This window comes from Otolemur garnettii, unplaced genomic scaffold, assembly GCF_000181295.1.
Source record: "Otolemur garnettii isolate 467f Iridium unplaced genomic scaffold, OtoGar3 scaffold00019, whole genome shotgun sequence".
NCBI classification, from domain to species: Eukaryota; Metazoa; Chordata; class Mammalia; order Primates; family Galagidae; genus Otolemur; species Otolemur garnettii.
The window spans coordinates 24,272,022-24,298,248 of record NW_003852414.1 but is presented as its reverse complement, the minus strand read 5'-3'; the positions used below and the strand labels follow the sequence as shown (position 1 = coordinate 24,298,248).

The 26,227-nt window shown below is 47.9% G+C and overlaps 1 protein-coding gene across 1 annotated transcript in view; it reads right to left on the bottom strand.

Annotated features, from left to right (window-relative positions):
* IL15RA (interleukin 15 receptor subunit alpha) overlaps positions 1–10,495 on the bottom strand; it is a 29,084-nt gene extending 18,589 nt beyond the window's left edge. The window contains exon 1 of the mRNA XM_023511392.1: positions 9,752–10,495. The gene's annotated coding sequence lies outside the window, so the exon portion shown is untranslated. The remainder of the gene's footprint in view (positions 1–9,751) is intronic.
* Between the last annotated feature and the right edge of the window lie 15,732 nt (positions 10,496–26,227).

Below are 26,227 nucleotides of genomic sequence, written 5' to 3'. Positions count from 1 at the left end.
GTGTATGTGTGTGTGCATGTGTGTATGTGGGTGCATGTGTGTATGTGTGTGTGCATGTGTGTATGTGGGTGCATGAGTGCATGAGTGCATGTGTGTGTATACGTTTGTCCTGGCAGCAACATAGGTTAAGTGCCACGTCACCAAAATCTTACCTCTGCATCTGTGCTACTCTGTCCCACGGCTGGGAAAACACTTAGGGATGGTGTGCTGGGTGGGGTTAAGAGGGATGCCCATAAAAATCAACTCCAATCTGCTCTAGAAACATCTGACAACAGGCCGAAATGGAAAGTCCCATAAAAATGCTAGACTCTGCTCCGTGATAGAACGTTTCTTTCTTCTGAGGGAGCCTGAACTGATCTTGGACCTTTGCACCTCCCTGGGTGCTATCACACTGCACCCAGGCACAATTGGTGGCCAGCCAGTCTCCAGCCAGCCACAGACCAGTCATTGCAGAGGATGAGCATTGTGCTCACCACGGCTGGAGGGGACGAGGACGCAGGAGAGAAACTTGGGAGTCACATCCAGGATCACCCACCAACTGCCTGAGACACGTGGTGCAGAATCCAGGCTGTTCAACCTAATTCCACATGGGCCTGCCCAGCAGAAGGCCTGAGACGGTTGGGAAGGATGACAGAGGCCGCGGGAGAAGGCTTCCCCTCCTTCCTGCTCCCTGAGGCACCACCGGCACCTTGGCTCTGCCCCTGTTCCTCAAGCCCTGCACCTGAGGCCTGCTGCAGCTTTCTGTCCTCCTCATGGCCACCACTCCCCTCCTGGGCCAGCCCCTGCCCATAGCCCTCCCTCCCTCCCAATCCCTCCACGCACCTCTTGCACCTGGTTTTACAACACAATACGATGCTTAATTACATTATTAGTTTTTTCAAGAACCTAGTACTGGCATAGTTTCCTAAGTATCAGTTATTCATCCTTCAGCATTCTCCTCCTAACCCTACATGGGTAATCTCCAAGCCTATTTGGGGACAAGTCTCCCCTCTTTCACCAAACAGCAAGAATTCCTGTCAAGTATACAGGAATGCCCCCACAAACCGGAAGATGAGCACATCGTGACAGCCCTGAGCATCCAGGAGACACTTCTCAGTAATAAATAAAAAAATCAGAAACCATACAGAAAAAAAACGATGGTGTAAATGGAAGAGTTAAATGTCATGAGAGAATTAGAAAAGGCAAGTCAAAGAAAACACTGGCAACCAATCTCGAAGAGGTGAGACTCTCAGCACGTACAGAACTCCTGTAACAGCAACACAGAGGCAGGCACCGCTGGCACAAGTGGGCAAAGTACACGTGACAAGTGAATCACACAAGAAGCCACACCTCTCTTCATCCAAGAAATTAACACATCCCTTTACCAGTCTGTGGACTCTGCTCTTGCTTCTGACTTTTCAGGGTCCTACCCCAGGGCTCCTCCCACTCAGGCGAGGGCCGTGCATACTCTTTAATCTGGGATGGTGGGGGGGAAATCGCCAATTCCAGATTGTTCTTCCAATTCAAGACCCCCACCCCTTACTTCCCCATCCCAGGGCTGTCTTTGCTGTCAGAGTGGGGGGCCGCTGTTCTTTTTCCATCTCAGGCATTTGTTGTCCAACAGCTGCCGCCACCACTTCGCATCCCATGTGGACATGTCTTCAGCTAGAGGGGCGGTGCTGGGGCTGTGGGGATGGGCTTGGATGTTGCTGTTGCCATGGTCACCCTCAGACCCTCCTGCGGGGGCTCAGAGGTTTTGCCACAATGTTCCCCTCCTCCCTCATCTTCTGTCCTGCACGTGTCTAGACCATAGAGGGCTCTCTTGCCACACTCTCCCACCCTCCTCATCCCGCTGAGGTCCACAGGCGGCCACTCTGGGTACGAGGTGCTTGCTTGCCCATGGGAGCTGGCGGGCAGGGCCAGTTTTCCGTCAGATCTTCTGGTTATTTTGCTGCTTCCCTCCAGGACAGCCCTGCCCTCCCTCGTATCCTTAGCAGGCTTTGGTGGGAGAAGTTTCCCGCCCCCTTTCTAGCAGCCACTGGTCACCTATAGTGTCTGTGTAGGACCCTGAGCCCAGGAACAAGTGTGTGTGAGCTGATGTCTGGACTCGCCGTTCCATGCCAGTGACCTGTCCGCCGGTGTCTCGACACCAGCACCACCTGGTTCTGATCACTAGAGCTTCGCAGGAAGTCGTGAGTCAGGTTCTGCTTTGTGTCATCTCAGAAGCTGAGTTTGCTCTTCTAGGTCCTCGTCTGAAGAATGTCAGAAGCAGGATATTGATTTTTACCAGAAAAATGAAAACTTGCCAAAATTTTGATTGGAATCGCATTAAATCTATAGATCAGTTTGAGGAAAAACTGTCAACTTAATAACATCGAGTCTTGTCCAAACCCTCACCCACGGTCTGTCTCCTGATTCGTCTGTAGTTTCTCCCAGAAATCCTGCACAGTTTCAGGGTGACAGCTTTGCACATCTTTTGTCAGACGTAGTCCTAAGTATTTAACACGTTTGATGCCAACACAATTGGCGCTATTTGTATCTCAACGTTCTGTTGTGAGTTTTCTGTATATTGATTTTTCCTTTCTTAGTGTATTTGATTGTGTATTCTGCTACCTTGCTAAGCTCACTGAGTCTAACAGTATTTTTGTAGATTCCATATGATTTTCTATGAAGATAACTACATCGTACATTTTATGATTCCATTTAATGTCCTTTGTTGGCTTACTAACTATAACTCATTGTACTGTTTATGGGCTGCTTCACGGCTTATACCATGTATCTTTAGTGGTTTAGCATTTTCCTTCCAGAGATATTCTGCTTTACACATATAGTGTAAGACCTACAATAGACTTCCATTCTCTCTTCCCAGCCTTTGTGCCACTGTAGCCATCCATTTTGCTTGGACATAAGTTATATACCCCACAACACATTGCTATTATTTTTTCTTTAAGTGAGAATAACAAAATTCTGATTGTCTTCTATTACCTATGGGAGGCGTCCTTAAACTACGGCCCGTGGGCCATATGCAGCCTGACTAGGACATTTATCCGGCCTGCTGGGTGTTTTTGCCACCGCTGCCTGTCCTGCTTAGCAGCCAACTCGTCCTGGGGCCTACAGTCCAGCCCTCCAGCGGTCTGAAGGACAGTGAACTGGTCCCCTGTTTAAAAAGTTTGAGGACCTCTGAATTTAAAAAGACATTTGTGCTGTATTAGCCATCATTTCTGGGTACTTCGAGGCAGGAGGGTTTTTTTAGTACCCACTTTTGTCATTTTGCTGATAAAGGATACTAGTGGCCATTCCCCTGTGAACTGTCCTTAACCCAAGATAAACTCATGCACAGTTCACAAGGATATACTGCAGCCAATGCCACCTGCTAAACAGAGGCTGTGCTTAGTTTACAAAGCTAGATTGTCTCAGAACTACATTGGAGATAACACATCTGATTGTGGTAATAACCTTTCATTTCCACAGGCCTTAAGTGCCTCTTTCAGTACTTCCACTGTAATTTCTAGGTATGCTCTCTCATAACAGTGTTCCCTAGACATTCCCTATGAATGGTGAAACAAGTCTCACCTTGGTCACAATACATTAACGCCCTGGAAGATAGGGTGGATATTGCCCAGTTCTCCTGCACGCTCGTGTTGCTAAGCCAGGTACACAACAGGCATTTTCTGAAGTTAGTGGCTTATGAAACACCTCCACTGAAATGGTGATGTACTGGAAATTAGAGTGAGGTTCTTGGATGTTCAAAACTCTTAAGTAGCCAAAAACCATGTGCAACAAGTCCTAACCACGGTGCAAATGAAGTCATCAAAATAGTGGGTGGGGCCACACTCCTTTCTGCCTCCCAGCGCCATGATTCAGACTTCCTTATCCACCTATCAGGTTGATTTGCAGAGACTAACCTGAGTAAGCAACCTCCACCTGGTCTCAGACCTGCAGTTCAGAATCAGCCAGGTTAGCGTGTCCCTCCTGTTTTTAAGCAGAGTCCAAAATCATCCCAGTATTCCTTTACTTATTCCACCATTCAAATGCCTGCCACCCGCCAAGGGCGGCGGGATTCTAGAAGTGTGACGGCTTGTTCCTGCCCTCCAGAAGCTCACTGTGAAGGCCTCCCCCACCTCCCTTCCTTACTTTCCTAGTAGAAAAGCCAGCCAAGCCGACACGCTTCCCTTGTGAGCTTACGGTTAAGTACAGACTGTCCCAGATCATAATCTAAAACGCATCTATCCCTCTTGGCCTCTCAGGCTTATCTGAGCTTTCCCACCCAGTCGAGTGCGTGCTGCACGAATTTCATCACAGCTCGAATCTGTGAATAATGATTTTTGGACGCTTGTAAGAATTGCAGGGCCCTAGACTGAAGAGCAAACACAAGGAAAATAATGAAATACGTTCTACACCTTGAGAAGGTATCGGGTCGGGCCCGTCCCGCCTCCTGTATCAACACTGCCTGGGCCCGGGCTTTCATCATCACTCACGGGGACTATCTCAGGGTGATCCTGGTGTCAGTCCCTTCCTCACACTCCTCACAAGGACAACCTTCCCCCCATGCCGTTCCACATTCCCCTGCATAGAACCCCTCAGCGGCCTCCCACTGCACAGAAGAGAACTACGAATTTCCAAGGAGATACGTTCAAATCACATCAACCACATGCAGTGGGCAGATGACCCAACTCCTGGACTGCATACCCAGGGATTTTGTGTATTTATTCATTGAGCCACATGCCATTTGAGGAGGTCAACTTGGCGCAGATGATAGAGCCCAAAACAAGTTAGTTGAAATGATAATTGACTGAAAAAGAATATCCTTAGAGGGTGGTGCCTGTGGCTCAAAGGAGTAGGGCACCAGCCCTATATGCCGGAGGTGGTGGGTTCAAACCCAGCCCCGGCCAAAAACTGCAAAAAAAGAATATCCTTAGAAATACGTCAGCCATTCTTGCTCCTTGAGGGCTCCCCCTTATTTTTGCTTTTGTTTCTTTTTTTCCTCTCTGTACAGCTCAGTTTCTGCCATTTACCCCACTGTGCAGTTCAGAGCATCAAACATTTTCAAACAACACAAACACCCAACAATCAGGAGCTCAGTAAAGCCTGCCCGCAACTCCAACCACACAGTTACTTTAAAAAAGTTACACAGGATTATAAAGTGTTGGTAAAGTACAAATGTTAGTGATTTTATAAAACTTCATTTTGACCAATTTGCAGAACTTATAAAGTCACGAAAGCACTGCCCATCAGGGAGTTTAGCTATAATTAATTAAAGATGAATTAGGAAAAAACCACAGAATTCTAGATCATTATTGCAATATCTCTTTTGTGGCTTTATTTACTTTTCTTATTAAAAAATAATTCAAATTATGGTGGAAAAGTAAAAACAGGCAGACAACTGCATACACACACACCTGCCTGGAGCAAACCTTGTTAGTCGATCAATCCCAGATCTTGTAATAAAAAATGAATCACGTGATGTGTACTATTTGACAGCAATTCCATTTTATTTATTCGATCCTTGAGTTGAGACATTTAATTGATTTCAACAAATCCCATATTTTGTACATTTAAGTTTTTTTTTTTTTTTTTGCAGTTTTTGGCCAGGGACGGGGTTGAACCCGCCACCTCTGGTATATGGGACTGGCGCCCTACTCCCTTGAGCCACAGGTACCACCCTACATTTACGTTTTTAATCACCTTTTTTTTTTTTTTTTTTGCTATCACTAGCAGCACAGACACAGTAATTTGACTCAAAATAAAAAAAATAAAAGGTTTGGGAAAAGCTTCCAGAATGCTGAAAAAGGTTTTAAAATGCTACAGAGACATATCAAGTGACAACTCCCACAAGTGCACTGACGCTCCGTGCAGCAGAGCCAGATCCAAGCTGGGACTGCGAAGTTCATCCCCACACACGTGTCGTCCTCTCCAGCTGCTTTTGGCCAAGTCACCTGCGGCCTTTCAGAGTTCAGTGATGTCCAAATGACCTTCTGCTCAACACGATTCATTTCCCTTCCCATGAGGCCTTTTGACTATGAATGGGCGGCACGGCAGGCCTCGTGAACCAGCTTGGACAAAGTGGAGATGATGCCATTTACCCAGTTACTCATGTGCAACGAGCCTTTCTCATAATTTCCTACCAGAATCATCCTACCAAGAGGCAGATTTAATAGCCTGGGTCCATTTCCCTTCCAAACTCGCTTAGAAACCTCAGGAGTCCTCTGCTCTGTGTGTCCATTTCTACACCAACACCACACTGTCTGCATTGCTGGAACTTTATAATAAGTCTATAAAGATCCAACCAGGGAGTCTAACTCTTCCTGCTCCACTCTTTCTAAAAGGCGCTTTGCCTTTCTGCGTCTTTTGCATTTACATGTGATCTTTGGAATCGGTTTGTCAATTTCTGTAAGAAATCCTGTTAAAATTTTGATTTGGGGAGGCTTGAGCCCTTAGTGATGTGGATGTGTCCAGCCTGTGAACCTGGCGCTGCTCTCCACTGATAAAGTTTTTCCTCAATTGCTCTAAGCAGTGGCATGTGGTTTTAAGTGTACAAATGTTTCACATCTTTTTGTTCGATTTGGTATTTGATACTTTTCAGTGCTATTACAAATGATTTTTTAAAATTTCAATTTCCAATTATTCATTGTGACTGTGTAAAAATACAACTTGTTTTTGTCCATCTGACATTTTGTATATACTACAATAAGCCCATACATGGTGGACAACTGAGGTTCAAAAGGCCTAAGCAAATCGGTGAAAATAATCTCAGTAAATCGTGCTGGAACGAGAGGATGTAAAAAGCAACTCCATGGAAATGACTTTCAACCCACACTTCACGTTGTACACACATTAACTCACAAAGCACTGCAGCCATAAATGTAAGCCCTACAGCTTAGAAACTTAGAGAAGCACATAGCAGAAAACTGTTGTAACCTTAGGCAAGGCAAAGGTTTCTCAGATAGGGCACCAAAAGTGTAATATGTGGAAAAACAAATTAATAAATTGGACTTTATCAAAATTGAAAACTTGTGCTCTTTATAAAACATTAAGACAACAAAAAGATAAGCCACAGGATCTGAGGAAATGTTTGAAAATCATACATCTGATAAAGGCATTGTTACTCAAAACTCAGTAACTCAGTGTTACTCAAAATTCAGTGTTACTCAAATCTCAGTAACTCAGTGTTACTCAAAACTCAATAACTCAGTGTTAATATTCAGTGCTACTCAAAACTCAATAACTCAGTGTTACTCAAAACTCAGTAACTCAGTGTTACTCAAAACTCAGTAGCACAAAACTCTGTTTTCAGAAGGGTAGAGGATGTGGACAGATGTCACAGGGAAGAGACACATGTGGCCAATAAGCAGGTGAGAAAGATACTCAGCACCGGCGTCATTAGGGCGACACAGACTCGAGTGACCAGAGACCACGTCAGACCAACAGAATGGACAGATGTGAGCAGACGCATCACATCCAGTGAGACAATCCTGCCGGGTGTGGAGGAACAGGAGGAGGCGGGAAATAGTGCAGCCACTTTGGGAAATGCTTTGGCAGTTTCCTAAAAAGTGAAACATGCCCCTGTCATGACCCAGCCACTCGACTCCTGATCATTCACCACGAGAAGAGAAAGTGTGTGACCTCACCCAAACCTGCATGTCGACAGCCATCACAGCTTCCTACAGAACAGCTAAACCAGTCAACAACCAGTGCCAGGAACCAAGGCAAGTGTCCATAAACCAGGGAGTACTGCCCAGCCACAGAAAGGAATACAGGTTACAAACTGGATACATTCTGAGAATAATTCCTACAAGGAAAGACTCCAAATAGAGGGAGGATATATGCCTCCATTTATATAAATTCTAGAAAGTGCCACACATCTACAGGGGCAGAAAACAGAGGGACGGTGAAGATGGAGTGAGTGGAAGGCAGCTTTTGGCAGTGATAGGTATGTTTACCCTCCTGGTTGTGGTGATGGTTTCAGGAGTGTACGTGCTCCCGCTAAACTCATCACATTGTACAATTTAAACATATTCAGGGGATCATCTGTGTCAATTACACTTCAATAAGGCTGTTAAGGGAAACCAAAACCAAACAGCAGAGTTGCCAGGGGGCATCAACACTCTGTAAGGGGAAGAGCAGGGCTGGTGTGGGCGTGTACTCCCCAGATCCCCCTCCTTGCGCTCCAGGACGGCAGGGGAGACACCTCATCTCACTTTCCTGCTGTGTAAGAAGCTGCCCCTGTCCCTATCCATCCCTGGCATCTCCTCTGGGCTCCTGCATGAACCCGGCCAGCTGGCTGGGAGGAACTGACCAGGTCACAGACATAACTCAGCTTCTCAGAAGTTGGGGAAATCCTAGCATCGGTCTGGTGAAAATGAAACTTCATGGAACCCTGTGTATCTAGGAGGCTCTGACTCAGACATGCAGCAGCAGCTGTGGATGGAGTGGGCTCTAACCACCTCCTGGGTAGACTGGCCTAGCTGCATGTAAATTATTGGAAGTCTTGCTTAAAATCGCACGAAGAGGATGCTGTCATGGAGACCCCAGGGACGGCCTTCAGTACCGAGAATCATGTGCGCATTGTGTACCTACGTGAATTCATGCATTTTTTCTAGGGAGAGGGTTCATAGCTTTCATCAGACCCTCAAAGAGCTCCTTGGTTGTAAAGGATTAAGCAAGAAGACAGCCAGACCCGTCCACCCTTTCTCCTCCTTCCCCTGGCTCGAGCGACAAACCGCAGGATTCATTCTACTTCTGCCCCGTTGAGATGACATCTCCTTGACCCAAGTCCTCTTGGAATACCCCAGGCGGTCACCAGATTTCTTCCCCCTTTCCCTGAGGGTGCTGCTTCCCGGTTGTCCCACCGTCTCGGCGCCGTCTCCGGGTCTCCCGCTCGCCTGAGGATGGGCCGTGGTTCCACGCCGTAGCGGTCTGTGCAAGTTGCCCCTCTCGGGTTTTCCTCCCCAGGGACGCAGTGCCTACCTTACCCTCACAGCCCCCATTTATAATGACTGACTTTTGCCGGAGGGTAGAGAGCGGAGGTTTTCCCGGGTCCACCCTTGGTCTGCGTGCCGCGCTACACGCGCACAGCTGTCCCCGCGCGCCGGGAGAAGCGCGCGCAAGCACCTCCACCTGGCCGAGCGGGCTTCTCAGGCGTTCACAAGCGCGGTCCTGCCCGGACTGCCGGAGCCCGAGCTCCGCCGCCCCGTTCCCTCCCGTAGCTGAGCCGGACGCAGGCGGCGGCGCTCCAGTTGTCCCGCCCGGCTCCCCGCACGTGTCCACCGCACGTATCCCCCGCCCCTCCCGGGCCCGACCGGGCGCGCACAGAGGCCCTGCGGGAACCGACTCCCAGCGGCGCTGGAGGCGCGGCGCTCGGTGCGGTCCTGCGCGACGCCCCGGCCCCCTCCCGCTGCCCCGCCCCGAGCACGCTGCTCCCTACCCGGAGTCACCGGCGGCCAGAGCAGCAGCAGCAGCAGCGCGGGGAGCGCGTCGGCCGGGCAGCCGCGGGGCCGCAACCAGGTCATGGCCTCACGCCTCGGAGTGCCAGCGGACGCCCCGACGCCGAGGACCAGGGGAGGTGGCGAGCGCGGCTGTGGGACCGGCCGCCCCGCCAGACGCATCCACTTTCGCTTTTGCTTTAGCCCCCGAGGGCTGAGGAGAGGTGCGGAGCAGTGACAGATCCGTGACTCAGCATCCCCGCCCCTGCTGGGGAAGGAGCCCCAGCGGTCCACCCTGTCCCACCCAGGAGCGCGGCCGGCCGTGCTCAGCGGGGACCCCTGGCCCTCACCAGCGCAAGCCCAGGATCGTCCCCCTCCTCGTCCTCGCTCCTCGTCTCCCGGGCTCCCCAGTGTCCCTGGAGTCTAGCGTCCCCACTGCAGAGGGAGAGGGCAAAGCCGTCGGACAGCAGCCTTCCCAGGACACGCTACAGCTCGCCGCGCGCTTGTCACCTCCCCCGCCAGTCTCCGCCATAACTCCCACCGCAACTTCCCACGTTTCCCAGCGGAGGCCTGCGGGGTGGTGACCACGGAGGTGTCGCCGCGGTGTGGCTGGCGGACTGTGTGCTTGGTCACCTGCCTGGTGCTCTCAGACCTGGGGCAGGAGCGCGGCACAGCCACCTGCTCGCTCCAGCGGTGGCAGCTACCCGCGTCTGCGCCGAGCCGCTTCGCCTGATTCCTGGGCGCGAGTGAGGAACCGGCGACTTTCAGGCCCCGTGGGGCATTCTAGGTTCTTAAATACAGCCTTTTGGCTGAATCCAATTTTGACGGGACAAATCTTTTTATTAAAGGAGGTGCAGCAGAGAAATATGAAGCTTTTTTGAGCCTCCTTCAGTGCCTACAAAAGAACAATCTTGAAATCAGAAGGCCTCAGGTTGCCAGCGCCGCCGGCTTCCTCCCCAAGAAAGTGCCAGACATTTGAAGAGGTGGGGTGGGGAGGAGGCCAGGAACCGGCGGTCACCTTGGTCTCACCTTGGTCTCTGCGTTTCTTCATCCCCCCACCCCCGCCAGTCCTCCCGGGCTGCCATCGCCTGTCTGACAGGTGAAGATTCCCTTTCTTGTCATCTCAAATCAAGCCTGAAGTTCCCGGAGCCCGGATCGCTCTGCCCCCGGCAGGTCCCGACCCACGACAGTCAGAGACTCTCAGGCTTCTGTCTGCTGCGTCTTAAAATACCACGGTGTTACTGTGAGGCTTCTGTGAGATAATACTAGAAAATTCTCTTCGCAGGAATTTAGTGGTGTAAGAATGGAAGTTATTGTACCCCCGACATACAGTGGGAAAAGACCAAAGCCGGTGTATGCACCTGGTGGTTCTCTGAGGCAGCCACCTGTGTTTTTACTGCTCCTCTTCTGTGTTTAGAAATACTTGGATACTCAGGCACGGAGCAGTGTGGTCCGGGTGACACGCAGGCACGGAGCAGTGTGGTCCGGGTGATACGCAGGCACGGAGCACCGTGGTCCGGATGATACGCAGGCACAGAGCAGTGTGGTCCGGGTGACGCGCAGGCACAGAGCACAGTGGTCCAGGTGATAACGCAGGCACGGAGCAGTGTGGTCCAGGTGTCTCCCGTGGCAGGGCAGAACCTGCTGTACAGGTGCCAGCCTTATAAGTGCTGGGGCTGCACGCCCAGGTGTGTGTCCTTGCGCCTGGCCCAGGATGCGGGCACACCACTGCACTTACTCCTGTGGTCCTAAAGAGTCTCAAAGGCACAAATGTTCAGTGTATTTCTTTATTTACTTTTATTTTTGTTTTGGAGACAGAGTTTCACTTTGTTACCCTTGATAGAGTGCCATGGGTCACAGCTCACAGCAGCCTCAAACCCTTGGGCTCAAGCCATTCTCTTGCCTCAGCCTCCCAAGTAGCTGGGGCCACAACGCCGGCTGTTTTTAGACAGAGACTCCCTCTGGCTCAGGCTGGTCTCCAACCTGTGAGCTCAGGGAATCCATCTGTCTTGGCCTCCCAGAGTCCTGGGATTAAGGCGTGAGCCACCACACCCAGCCTCCTCCCTGTTTTTTTTGCTTATTCTCTGCTGTGTGGTGTAGTGGTCTTAGTGAAAATATCAAGAAGGGCTGCAGTTGCCTGCATGGGTAGCAGATAACGAAAAGAGGAAGCATTTCTGTTTAACTGGATGGCGGTGTAAGTGTGGAACAGCCTAAAGAAGAGGATGGTGTCGGCATGACCTGAAGAAACAGAAAGATAAACCGTTGGGAGTTCTGTGCTGAAAGTGATGAACAGATGTTCCCAAAAGCTAGAAGAACGCTGCATAAAAACTAAACATGAGGCTCCGGCGCCTGTGGCTCAAGTGGCTAAGGCGCCAGCCACATACACCCAAGGTGGTGGTTTTGAATCCAGCCTGGACCTACCAAACAACAGTCACGGCTGCAACCAAAAAACAGCCGGGCATTGAGGTGGGTGCCTGTGGTCCCAGCTACTCAGGAGACTGAGGCAGGATACGCTTGAGCCTAGGAGTTGGAGGTTGCTGTGAGCTGTGATGCCACAGCACTCTACCCAGGCAGACAGCTTGAGGCTCTGTCTCCAAAAAATAAAATAAAATAAAATAAAATAAACATGAAGCTCTCGGGCACGGATTGAAAGAGTGGCTCTGTCGGCATCGTGGCCAGCTCGTGCTCCTTCACGGTCCGTGATCATGAAGCAAGTCAGCATCTATCCCAGGGGCTGAAGGGGAAAGAGACTGTGCCTATTCCACAGGCTGGTTGCGGGAATTTAAGGAAAGACACGGCGTTCCACTTGTAAAGATTTGTGGTGATGAAGCATCTGCTGCTCACAAAGCAGCAGAGAAATTCATTGACGAGTTCGCCAAGGTCGTGGCTGATGAAAATCTGACACCGGAGCAAGTGTGTCAGGCTGAGGCAGCGTCTCTGTTGTGTGTTAATGCTCCAGAAAGACACTGAGTACAGCTGAGGGGACAGCTCTGCGGGGACGAAGGGTGCCAGGGACAGAATCCCTGCGTGGGGTCTCACTGATACAGCAGGCTGGTTAAGAGTAAGCTCCTGTGACAGGCAGAATTTGTGTTTTCAATGAGTGAATTTCTTTTTTGTCAGTTTTTTGGCCAGGGCTGGGTTTGAACTCGCCACCTCCAACATATGGGCTGGTGCCTTACTCCTTTGAACCACAGGCGCCATCCCAATGAGTGAATTTCTTACCCGTCTTTGTTGTGCTAACAGAGGCATGGATTAGAAGGGCATCTTTTCTGATTGGCTTCATGAACATTTTTTTTTAATTTTTTATCAGCAGCTCATAAACAAAACAGAGACGCTGGACTGGATGAGGACTTGAGAGTCTGTTGATTCTCAGCAGCTGTTCCGCTCATCCCCCAGCTGAAAGTCTCGTCCAAAATAATGTCCTTTCTTTCAAATGTGACCTCATCAGCAATGTGACTGCTGTATCCTTAGACCACTGAAGAATAAACATAAAAACACTTTCTAGAGCAGCATGCTGGCAGCAGACGACAGAGGCATGAGTGTGGAAGGCCTGGAAAAGGAGCCAGCGTGAAGGATGCCAGATGTGCTGTTCTCTGTGCTTTATCTCCCTGGTCAGCTACAAGCCTCCCTATGCATGCCTGATACAACCTCTGGCCTGCAACTGTGTTCAGTGATGACGATGAAAAAGGTGGTGACTTTGAAGAATTCCATATGTCAAGTGAGAAGAAAAGGATGCATAGGACAGTGTGCACATGGAACACTGTGTACACAGACCAGTGTGCACATGGAACAGAGTGTACACGGGGAAGTGTGCACACGGAACAGGGTACACATGGAATTGCGTGCACATGGAACAGCATGTACATGGACCAGTGTGCACATGGAACAGAGTGTACACGGGGAAGTGTGCACATGGAACAGAGTGTACACGGAACAGTGTACACATGGAATTGTGTGCACTCAGAGCAGCGTGCACAGGGAACGGTGTGCATTCAGAACAGCGTGCACATGGAACAGCATGCACTCAGAACAAGAAATCATAATCACGCCTGTAATCCCAGCACTCTGGGCAGCTGTGGTGGGTGGATTGCTTGAGCTCAGGAGTGCGAGACCAGACTGAGCAAAGGCTGGATCCTGTCTCTACTAAAAGTAGAAAAACTGGCAGGATGTAGTGGTGGGTGCCTGTAGTCCCAGTTACTTGGGAGGATGAGGCAAGAGGATTGTTCAAACTCAAGAGTTTGAGGTTGCTGAGAGCTACAACGATGCCACAGCACTCTACCCAGGTCGACAGTGAGACTCTCTCAAAAAAAAAAAGGAGGAAGAAACGAAATCATATCAATTCATAAAAAGTCAGAGCGACTTCTAGAAAAGACAAACGCCACTGGCAATGAGGCAGATGACTGAGGAAATATTGTGAAAAGCCAGCAGGACACTTCCTTCTCCCTAGATCCCAGAACACTTCCTGATCCCTCAATTGCTTCTGTTGTTTCTTCTAACCTAAAAAAAAAAAAAAAAAAAATACAGGTGCAATGACCTTTCAGTCCCAGCGCAGCCTGGTGGGTGGAGTCGGGAGGTGGGGCCCTTTGTTGTTGCCCGAGGTCACCCAGGTGTTCCTGGCTCTGTGCCCAGTCACCCTGGACACAGTACTTTTTCACTCCATTGATGGTATGTCATGTTCTTGTTTTACTGTTAGATCCTCTGTATGAATAAATGCAAGAAAATATATAAATTCAGAGTCAAGAATGATTCAAATAATCTCAGACTGTCCACACGGGTAGCTAAGACAGCAACACCTTTGTTTTCTTATGATTCAATGTACACAAATGGTTCTGTGGACAAAATTATTGAAAATATTATGTGCAATTGCTGTCAAGCTATGTGGGTAAGGTGCATCGGAAACACACATGGATTTCATGTTTGGACCTGGGCCCACCCCTAGTTATCTCATTATGTATCTATATGCAAATACTTGAAGATCTGAAAAAATCTAAATCCAAACCCTTCTCATTCCAAGCATTTCAGATAAGACATACTCGACTAGAATATCATCCCCAAACTTGTTTTTTTCTCCTGCATTAATCGTGTGAGGTTGATCTTTTTGGATACACGCAGTGGCAGGTCCTCAACCCGCATGGGTATGTCCCGTGCTCTGCGCTCTGCGATCACCTGTGCTGTTTTCTGCCGTAACTCTTAGAAGTTGCAGGGAGCTGTCAAGGGCTGGCTTCACATTTTCTTTCATTATAGAAAGTGAATGTTGGATAGGAAACTAGAAAGAAGTGAGTTGAATTATCGATCTAGAATTCCATCTTTAACTTATAAGCTCGTAATGACCTTTAAAAAAATGCTTTTGCCATAAATTCCTTCCTTTTAGATATAATCGAGTCTGCGCTGGGATACTTACTCTGTTGCACATGTGCCACGCTTGTCTCTCCCCAATATGTAGCGTTTCTGTTGTTGTAGCTCTGGAATGCCTTCATCTGGCAGGGCTACTCTGCCCCATAAGATGTTTTCCCCAAATTTTCTTTGCAAAGGATATTCTTATTTTTTTGTCATGAAGAATTTTGGAAAATTTATTTTGCATTTCCCCCCACCTCTTAAAAAACGGACCCAACCCCTTCAATTGTATTTAGATGGAAATTACATTTAATTTCATTCATATTCTGTGGGACTACTTTCTTGCGTTACATTAATATAGCTTGAGGTCTTTTTTTTTTAAAGTAAAACCTTTTAATTTGACGTAATTGTAAATTTTCCTGTAGTTATAAGAAATAATTCAGAGAGATTCTGTAAATCTTTCTCCCAGTTTTCCCCCCGGAAACATTTTGAGTAACTGTAGTACAATGTCACAACCAGGAAATTGCTGGTGATACAACTGTTAACCCATTTGACACGCATCGTATGTATTTTTGTGTTTAGTTCTATGCAATTTGGTCATATGTGTAGATGGGTGAGGTGCCTCTACAGTAGGGGTGCATAACAGCTGTCACACAAGATCCCCCTATGTTGTCCTTTTTGTTGTTTTGTTTTCCTTTTTTTTTTTTTAGAGACAGAGTCTCACTTTTTTCGTCCTTGGTAGAGTGCTGTGTGTCACAGCACACAGCAACCTCCAACTCCTGGGCTTAGGCAATTCTCCTGCCTCAGCCTACCAAGTAGCTGGGACTACAGGTACCTGCCACAACGCCCCGGCTATTTTTTGTTGCAGTTTGGCTGGGGCCGGGTTTGAACCCTCCACCCTCGGTATATGGGGCCGGCGCCCTATTCACTGAGCCATAGGCGCTGCCCTGTTTTTGTTTTCCTTTTAACATCTCCTGAAAGATCTGAGCACCGCTGCCATGTACAGCTGTCTGCCTCTGCCCCACACTCCTGGCAGGCACGACCTGCTCTGCGTCTCTATAATTTTGTCCTTTCAAGAATGTTATGGGATCAGTACCTGTAGCTCAAGCGGGTAAGGCACCAGCCACATACATCAGAGCTGGCGGGTTCACATCCAGCCAAGGCCTGGCAAACAACAATGACAACTACAACCAAAAAAGAGCCAGGCGTTGTGGTGGGCGCCTGTAGTCCCAGCTACATGGGAAGCTGAGGCAAGAGAATCAGTTGAGCCCAGGAGTTGGAGGTTGCTGTGAGCTGTGATGTCACAGCACTCTACCCAGGGTGACAGCTTGAGGCTCTGTCTCAAAAAAAAAAAAAATTATGGAAATTATCCAGTTTGTAGCCTTTAGAGGTCAGCTTTTTTTCTTCATGTAATTCCCTTGAGATTCATTCAAGCTGTTGCATGCATTAACAGTTTTCTCCGTGTTATGAATTGTATCAATGTATCTCTTTAGAATGTAGGAACTTGCTACCCACGGCCCAACAACCTGGTGTCTTCCTATGTGTATTCCTCTCCTGGGGGCACCTTAGGAAAGTTCTAACAAAGTACCAGAAGCTGCACGAAGCTGTGTGGCTTCAAACAACTGAGATTTGGTTTCTCATGGTTCTGGAAGGCTGACATCAAGTTGGGGGCAGCACCATGCTCTCTGATATCTCCAGGGAGCGTCCCTCCTGGCCTCTCCCGGCATCTGAGCTTCGTGGGAAATCCCTGGCATCCCTCAGCCCCCAGGTGCATCTCTCCAGCCACTTGGCTGCTCCTCCCTCCGTCACTTCACAGGGCCTTCCCACTGAGTCCTCTCTCCTCTCCTTACAAGGACAAGGGTCACATTGGATTAGGGCTCATCCTAACGACCTCATTTTAACTTGACTGTTTCTGCAAAGACCCTCTCTCCAAATGAGGTCTCATTCTGAGGATTAGGGGTGAGGATTTCAACATATATCTTCGGGTAGAGACCTTTCAACCCATAACAATATGGCATATATAGACATATTTTTTTTTGAGATAGAATTTCACTATGTTGCCCTTGATAGAGCACTGTGACATCACAACTCACAGCAGCCTCAAACTCTTGGGCTCAAGCTATTCTCTTGCCTCAGCCTCTCAAGTAGCTGGGACTATAGGCACCCACCACAAGGCCCAGCTATTTTCTTGTTACAGTTGTCATTGTTGTTTAGTAGGCCCAGGCTGGGTTCGAACCTGCCAGCCTGGGTGTATGTGGCTGGCACTTTACCCATTGAGCTATGGGAGCTGCCCTGGTATTTTTGTTTTTAAGAACAAAGTCCAACATCCATTTTCTCAGCCCAAGGGAAATGAGTAGCCTTCTGAACAGAATACCTACCACTTGGGGCAGACCCAGATGAGAGCCTGTTCTAGGCTCTTCTCAGGGGACCTGTGCAGAGATGAGATTAGCTCAGTAGTCAGCACTTGGAGGAGAGCTGGGGTTGAGAAAGAGTCTCTGTGGGCAGGAGAGACAGGGCCTGGGAGCAAGGTTTCCAGCATAGGCTGGGTGGGCAGGCTGAAGACAGAGAGTCCTCAGAGCTGGGGCGGGGCCAGGCCAGGGGTCAGAGATGTCAGATCGGGCTACCAAGAAGATGGTCTATCTGGACAGCTGTAGCTCAAGGATAATAGATCTTTTTTTTTTTCTTTAAGAGATGGGATCTTGCTGTATTGCCCAGGCTGGTCTCTATCTCCTGGCCTTGGCCTGCCGAAGTGCTGGGATTACAGGCTTCACCACTGCGCCTGATCTAAACTTTAATTGAGATATAATTTATATGACATACCATTTATCACTTAAAGGCGAACACCTCTGTTTTTCAGTATATTCAGTGATGCAATCACCACCACCGTCTAATGCCAGTATATTTTCAAAACATACTTAATACTATTAGCAGTCGCCTCTAATCTCCTTCCCTGCTTCCCCAGTAGCCTCTATCTGCTTCCTGTCTGTGTGGATTTGTCTGCTCTGAATGTTTTATACACATACAGAGTCACATGCTGGTTTTTTTTTTTTTTTTTTTTGCCTCTGGCCTTTTTCACTTGGTGTAATGGATTTCAAGATTCATCTGTGCTATAGTTTGTGTCTGGGCTTCATCTGTTTCGATGCTGAATAAATTTCAGGGTCTCACTCTGTTGCCCAGACTAGAGATGATATCATCATAGCTCCCTGCAGCCTGAGACTCCTGGGCTCAAGCCACTCTCCTGCCTCAGCCTCTCGAGTAGCTGGAATTACAGGCGTGAGCCACCATGCCTGGCCCGTATCTGCTTTTGAGCATGACATACTGTGAAGATTATGAGGTAGAAGACCTTCGTATTTATATATGCTGTGCACCTGTGTGCATGTACATCTCCCTACACATATCTATCTCCAGATGGGCTCCTTTGGGCAGGTTATTAACTTCTCTGTGTCTTTCTCTCCTCTTCTGTGAAGTGGGAGTAAGAGGATCTATGTGATAGGCTGTCTGAGAGCATTATAGGAAATGATAAAACGTTTTGAACTGTGCCTAAAATGTAATAACCTTCTGGTAAGTGTTAGATATGCAACATACAGTAGATAATATATAATATGTTGCCCTTTGTAAACTGCCTATGATGATTACAGAGAACGTTGACAACTAAAATGGTTAAGTGCTAGTTAGGAGCTGGAGATATTCAGAGAAATATTATCTGTCATCCTGAACAAGAGCCATCTGCCTGGGCAGGACGCCAACAAGAAGGCGGGTGAGGAGCCCCAGGAGTAGATAGAGAGGAGAGGTGCTCCACCCTGCCTGGAAGTCCCCACAGGGGGACCAGCGTTCCAGGTGTCTGGCTGTCCCTCCCCATAGCAAGACCTCTCCCAGCCAAGATGGTGAAACTGAGCAAACAGCTATCCCGAAACTAAACGGCTTCGTGTCCCCTCCTGACTTGCTGTTCCACTGAGAGCGCCCCTACTGCTCACACCTCCCTGCCTCCTCGCCTCACAAAGGACTGGCCCTCTCCTGGGAAGAAGAACTTGGGAGAAGAGGAAAATCTCGGAGGAGCCTCCAGCCCTCGCCTGTGTTTTTTTGTTCCTCTCTTAATAGTCTCATGATAAAACAAAGTGATCAAGTGACAGAACCTTGGGGCTTAAACAGTGTAACCCAAGGGTATCAGGGAATCTTAAACCCAAATGCCTACAGGGGCCAGGCCGTGGGGTCGGTGGGCTGCAAGGGGCTGTGGGGCGTGATGGAGCAAGGGACGGGGGTCCACTCCCATGGCGCCCAAGCCTTCATAGAAGAGGATTTGGAAATACAGGTCCAGTGCGAAATCTCCTAGTTTATAAGGTGTTGATTGTTTTAGGAAAAATATCAAAATACTATATAAATCAAAGTCAACCCGTAGGCTTTGCAGCATCTGATATGTAGTCGTCTTATTCTAATCCAGGCAACTATTAGAAGTGTTTCTATTCCATGTTAGAAATTAAAAACATTTAATTTACTGAAATTAAATTTGGTTTATAAATATTATTGCATTTTCTTTTTGGGGTATTTATTGCATACAACATGCTGCTTTAGACTGACTCAATTGAGCTAGTTAAAGTACATATCACCTCACGTGCTTGTTTTGTGTGTGGTGAGAATGCTTAAAATCTATCCTCAGGAACTTTGAGGATATAATCTATTGTTAGTAACTCAAGTCTCATGCTGTCCAGTCTTGGATCTCTTGAGTTCCATCCTCTTGTGTAACTGAAATTTTGTACCCTTTGACCAATATCTCTTCCTCACCCCTTTCCTTGCGGCTTGGTTCCTGCTAACCACCATTCTACTCTTGACTTCTTTGAGTTCATGGTTCGTGAATTTAAAAATCTGACCTTTACAGTAGATGGCCGATGACCTATTAAAACTTGTAGGTCAGCGGCTAGGGTACCAGCTATATACACGGGAGCTGGTGGGGTTAAACCTGCCCCGGGGCCTGACAAACAACAATGACAACTACAACCAAAAAATAGCTGGGCGTTGTGGCAGGTGCCTGTAGTCCCAGCTACTTGGGAGGCTGAGGCAAGAGAATCGCTTAAGCCCAAGAATTTGAGGTTGCTGTGAGCTGTGATGTCACAGCACTCTACCAAGGGTGACATAGTGAGATTCCGTCTCAGAAAAAAAAAAAAAACCCTACAAAAAGTTTTTGCATATATGCACTTTTCTGCAGAGAGGACTTGTAGCCTCCCTTGGCTTTTCCAAAAGGCTTCTTGACCTGAAATGTTAAGAATAAACTTTTGGGGGTGGCGCCTGTGGCTCAGGGAGTAGGGTGGCAGCCCCATATGCTGAAGGTGGCGGATTCAAGCCCAGCCCTGGCCAAACCGCAACAACAATAAAATAAATAAATAAATAAATAAATAAAGAATAAACTGTTGGTAGCACTGTGGCTCAAGGAGTAGGGCGCTGGCCCCATATACTGGGGGTGATGGGTTCAAGCCCAACCCTGGCCAAAACTGCAAAAAATAAATAAATAAACTGTCTACAAGGTGTAATACTTTATGGATGTTATAATTTTTAATGTAAGAAGTTACAGATTTTTGAGTCAAAACAAACTGTGAACTTCAAGCTATTTTATTTTTTTCTTTGGGGTGAGAGTCATTTCTTTCTCTCTTTTTTCCCCCCAGATTATTTCGACAGCTGTGTCACAATGTGTTAACAAGATTTTAAATCATTGCCAAGGTTGGCCATAACTAAATGTCTACTAATAGGAAAATGATTGGATAAATTACATAATACACGAGAGAGTGCATTGCGCTCACCCGAAATGTTGGCTCTCTTTATACTAATATGGAAAGAGCTAAAAAAACGCACTGTTAGAACAAAGAAAGAACATGCAGAACTGTGGAGATAGTAGGCTGTCTCTTACGTTAACAGGGAGAGGGTAAGAGGATGCAGTATTTATACTTGTTTGTACATCCACACATATTCACCGACACTCTGAAAAACACCCAGGCAGGCAAACAGGCTCCCTATGGATGTGGGAACCAAATAGATGGCAGACAGGGTGAGAGGGAGATGGATGCTTTCCTATACACTTTTCACTTTTTAACACTTTTTTCTTATTTTTGGAACATGTCATTATATTACCTATTTTTTTTTTTTTTGAGACAGAGTCTCACTCTGTCACCAGGGGTGGAGTGCCATGGTGTCAATAGCTCACAGCAACCTCAAATTCTTGGGCTCAAGTGATCCTCTTGCTTCAGCCTCCCCAGGTAGCAGGAACCCACCACCACAATGCCTGGCTATTTTTAGAGACAGGGTCTTGCTCTTATTCAAGCTGATCTCTAGGTTTCCTCCCACCTTGGCCTCCCAGAGTGCTAGGATTACAGGCATGAGCCACTTCGCCTGGCTGTCTTACTTATTTTTTTAAATTAAATTTTAAAATTCTCATAAAGAGATTAAGAGTCTCATTTTTAAGACAGACTTTTTAGTTCATGCATAATTTTTTTTTTAATTGAAACAAGGCCAGACAACAGCTATCGCACAGTTTTATTATCTCCCATAGTTGACTTTGGCTATTTCATTAGGGCTGTGCCCAGCATAAAGCAGCTGTTTTAAATAAAAGAGATATTCAAAGTAAACAATGAAATTGTTTCCAAAATAAATAATCAACAGCAGATTTTAAATCTGGCATTCTGGTCTAATGGGGGTGCTCAGTGAAGAAGGATTGTTCCATACCTAAACTTTGCATGCTCTCCTGAAGCCCATTGATAACTTTTGTTTAATAACGCAAAGTGAATTTGAAAACAAAGAGATGTGCTTTACATTTTGTGATTTAAATAGCCTTAAAAGGAGAGAATGTTCCTTTCTAAATCCTTCCTCCTTCTTGTTGGCTGAAATGCAGGCAGGATGGCTGGTGCTCTGGCAGCTCTATAAGACCAAGGAGGACTCATGAGAGTGGAAGCCGTGAGCTGCCCTCAGAGTAGAACACGATGGAAAGTGCACAGGTCCCTGAGAGGGGAGGACCCAGCCAGCCTGCACCAGGACCCTTCGCGCTTCTTCACAGTGGAAGAGAAATAAACGTCTGCCTTGTTTGCCGTCGTTACTTTTGTTTTTTTCTCTTTCTAGCAACTAAAATTTACCCCAACACACCTCAAAAGAGAAACTACGTTCCTGATAGGCTTGGATTTTTTTTTCCTTGTAAACTTATATTTTTATTAGTCATGGTGTTTTTTTTTTTTCCTGAGGGGAGAAGGAAAAAAACGTAGTATATACTTTATTTTCATTAATTTTAACATACTGAAAGCCTCTCTCCACATCTTCATTACATTTTAGTGATTTAAAAGAGATTTTGTTGTATTACATTTATATAGGACATATAATCATTTTTTCTGAGACACGGTCTTAATCTGTCACCCTGGATAGCATGCCCCAGCATCACACCTCACAGCGACCTCAAACTCTGGGGCTCTAGTGATCCTCTTGCCTCATCCTCCTGAGCAGCTGGGACTACAGGCATCTGCCACAATGTCTGGCTAGTTTTTCTATCTTCCGCAGAGACAGGTCCTGCTTATTCAGGCTGGTCTTGAACTCCTGAGCTCAAGCAATCCACCTGCCTCGGCCTCCCAGAGTGCTGGGATTTTAGGCATGAGCCACTGTGCCCAGTCATGATGCTGTATTTTTAAAAAGAGAGAAACCTGTTATTATTATATGTGAGCTTAATCAATAATCAAATTTATAGTATAATAGGAGGGACATTTGTAAAGTTACAACATAAATAAGGTTATTCTAATTATTAATCCTTAAAAACCTTCATATTGGTCATTTCTTCATTTAACCTGGTTCATTTAATCTGACTTTAGAAGGAAAATTCCAGCTCGTCATACTATCTACCCAGCCTTACTGATAAATCCTTATGAGTTAGGTGTCTAAGGAAATATCTCTTTCTATCAATGATCTATAACATTTACTTTCTAGATCAGATCTTAGTGGCTTTTGGAAAAGACTGTCTCATTGGCTGGATGCATTTGCTCATCATCTGTGCTCCGTAATTGAGGTACATTCATGCCTGAAGTCGTTCCGACTTTTCATCATTTCTACAGAGCTCTCCTTATCTCCAGATTTTCTGGAGCAGGGGAATAGTCATGCTCACACGCATAATTTCTGCTACTCTGCGGGCTACGCGCTGTGGACTAGAAAACTAATTACCACTGCATCTGAGTGTGTGATGCGTTCCACCCATTAATTTTAATTTTTATTATTGTTTCAGGTTAACTTGAGGGTACAGAGAATTAGGTGATAATGTTTGGATTTGTTAGGAAGACTCCCCCTCCTCACTGTGTCCTGCTGCCAGGAAGTGTGCCCCACACCTTAACATTGAGCCCGTTAAGTGGGAGCACACCCACCCCACCCTCCTCCTCTCCCCACTCCCTTGCTCCCTCACCCGCCACCTGGAGTTGATTTAAGTTTTCCTGTTATTCAGGTGTGTAATAGATAGTCTACCGGCTTCATATCAGTATTGCGTACGTTGGATCACTGATTAAATGCAGTATCCAAGCTGCCCGTGGGTTGCCCACTCCCTGCTTCTGATAATCCCCCCAACCTCTGGGGATATCATTACTTCAAAGGGGTGGGTTTTCAATTCGACAGAGGCAGGGACTCCGAGTAGTTGGTCCACTGCGTCCATTGCTTCTGAAATTACCGTATCCACAAATGTCACTGTTGAAAGTAATTTCAGCATGGCCTGACACCTCTCTGTATCACTACCGCCGTAGCCCTGGCGATCTCCTTCCAAGGATAAAATGAAGTTTCACTCCCGTTCAGTCCTGTTCCACCACTGCTCCTGTGCCAAGTGTGGGCTGTGGCTTCTAAGACCCACTGGTCTTCCCATACGCCCTGCTGTACTGCCCAGGCTAACAGCACAGAATGGTCCTTTCCTAATCTCCCCTGTCAACTGCGTCCAGCCTGGTGAGCAAAGGGTGTCTTGTCACGTGAAAGAAACCCACAGGCGGCACTGGCAGAGGCAGTGGATGGTAAATGGTTTCTTTTCAGATCTTTCAAGGTGCCAGACTCTCAGCCCCCCTTTCCTAGACCAGCTAAGGGGGACCTGGCTGGATTACTAGATTGTTGACACATAGGCAAATGTCCCCCAACACAGGGCACCTTCACAGCATCACTTCTGTCTATGAGACCCACGACAGCCTTCTCAAAATATGTCAAAGAAGTATACTTGGAGGCAAAATGTTTCTTTTCTTTCTTTCTTTCTTTTTTTTTTGAGACAAAGTCTCACTATGTTGCCCTTGATAGAGTGCCGTGGCATCACAGCTCATAGCAACCTCAAACTCTTGGGCTTAAGAGATTCTGTTGCCTCAGCCTCCCAAGTAGTTGGGACTATAGGCGCCTGCCACAATGCTTGGCTATTATTTTTGTTGTTGCAGTTGTCATTGCTGTTTTTACTGGCCCAGTTTCAAACCCTTCAGCCTCGGTGTATGTGGCCGACATCCCACCCACTGAGCTACGGGCGCCACCAGTAAAATGTTTCCGATCCTCCTCACCCTCTTCAGTGCAAACTTGGGAAGAGAAGCTGCTTAGTCTGTTCCTCCCCTGTCTGGGTCACAGCCATGCTGGGCGGTGCGGAGGGGGGGAGAGACTCTGCCATGAGCCACAGTTCTCATTCCTCTGTGTAGTTGGGACCCAGAAAATAGCTTTGTGTCTTGCAGAAGAGCTTCCAGAAGGGTTGGGCAGTGGGGTGAGTGTGTCCAGCTAGGGAGCAGACTAGAGGCTGGTGAGGATCACAGGCAGCCCCGGGGGTCTAGGAAGCTCGACGGGGCTGAGGTTGCTGTCACTGATGTTTTATAGGCCCAGGCTGAATTCGAACCTGCCAGTTCTGGTGTATGTGGCTGGCACCTTAACTGCTTGAGCTACAGGTGCAGAGCTGAGATTGGTTTTTTTTTAAAGAGAAGCTGAACGATGCCCACGGGGATTGTTTACATTGGATAGAACATGTTGTTTACTTGGTTTCAATGTTTTCCTGCCAATTAGTAGGTGGAGCCTGACTTATTTTATGTTAAATAAGAACCACAATTTGGGGGCATGCCAGAAAGTTGAGTATCAGTCAGAACCAGCAGGTGGGGCTTCAGTGACACACAAGTTTGTTTCTTATTCCAACTACACTGCACTGAAGTTGGGCTAACACCCTGCTCCCTGTGGGTTTCACACTGAGATCCAGACTGTCAGAAAAACTTCTGTCTGGACAAGTTGCTGGCCAGAGAAACAGAGGAAAAGAGAAAGAACTTGAGCCAGAGACAGCACACAACTCTTCGTACATGTGTCAGCCAGAGTAAGTCTGGTGGCCTGAGCTCTCTAGCACGTGGGGTGCGGGCTGCTGTGAACAGTTGGGCCCATCTAGAGGTGCATTGTGACCCGCTTTCCCCCTGGCTTGCTCGCCCCCCAGCATGGTGGTCTCACGGGGTTCCTTCATGCCGGAGCAAATTCTTGGTCAGTTTGAAATGGCTAACCCTGAATGTCTCTGGAGATAGGGATGATTGGAGAAGAGGGAAAGAAAAGGAAAGACTGAGAACCCCAGAGACGTGCTTTGTAGAGCAAAGATGCCTTTTGATTCTTTGGGTAGAGCTAGCAGGCTTTGTGCTTGCTGGACCCAGGGCGAGGAGCCTGAATTAGGGTCACAGGGCTCAATCCTCATTCCAAACTCCTGGTCCGCCAGGTGCCCTTCGTCTGATCCTGTTTGCCTCAGCCATTTCCCAGGCCAGTTGTTAACTCAGCCAGGGGTTCATTCCTCTCTGCCCTGGGTACCCCCTGTTAGGGCTCCAGCAGCCAGGGAGCCCCTCTAGGGAAAGGAACTGGTGTCACCAAATATAGGAGGTGGGTAGGTCTCTTTTTTGTCTTCAATGTCCCCAGGGTCTGAGTAGTCCCAGGCACAGCCCTGTAGGTGGTCTGCTCCTACACTTCCCTGGACATCCATGCAGCTCCCCACCCCTCACCCTACCCCTTACACCGGCCCCAACCCCACCCCTCACCCCCAACCCCAACTTACCCCTCACCCTAACCCTCACCCCCACCCCAACCCCTACCCTAAACCTTCCCTGACCTCACCTTAACTCTCACCCCCACCCCAACACTAACTCTCAATCACCCACCCTCATGCTCACCCTCACTCCTACCCCACCCCTACCTATACCCCCACCCTCACCCCTACTGGTACCCCCACCCCCACCTCTGCCCTCACCCTCACCCTAATCCTAGCCCTTGCTGTGGGCCTGTGGCAGGGAACCTGGGCTCCTTCCTTGCTAATTACCCTGGAAGGTGCTCGCTCACGCTGCTGACCTCTCCTCAGGGTTAGACATGTGGGGACATTTGCACTCCATTCAGGATGGAAGGTGCCTGCTCACGCTGCTGACCTCTCCTTAGGGGTTAGACACGTGGGGACATTTGCACTCCATTCAGGATGGAAGGTGCCCGCTCACGCTGCTGACCTCTCCTCAGGGTTAGACACGTGGGGACAT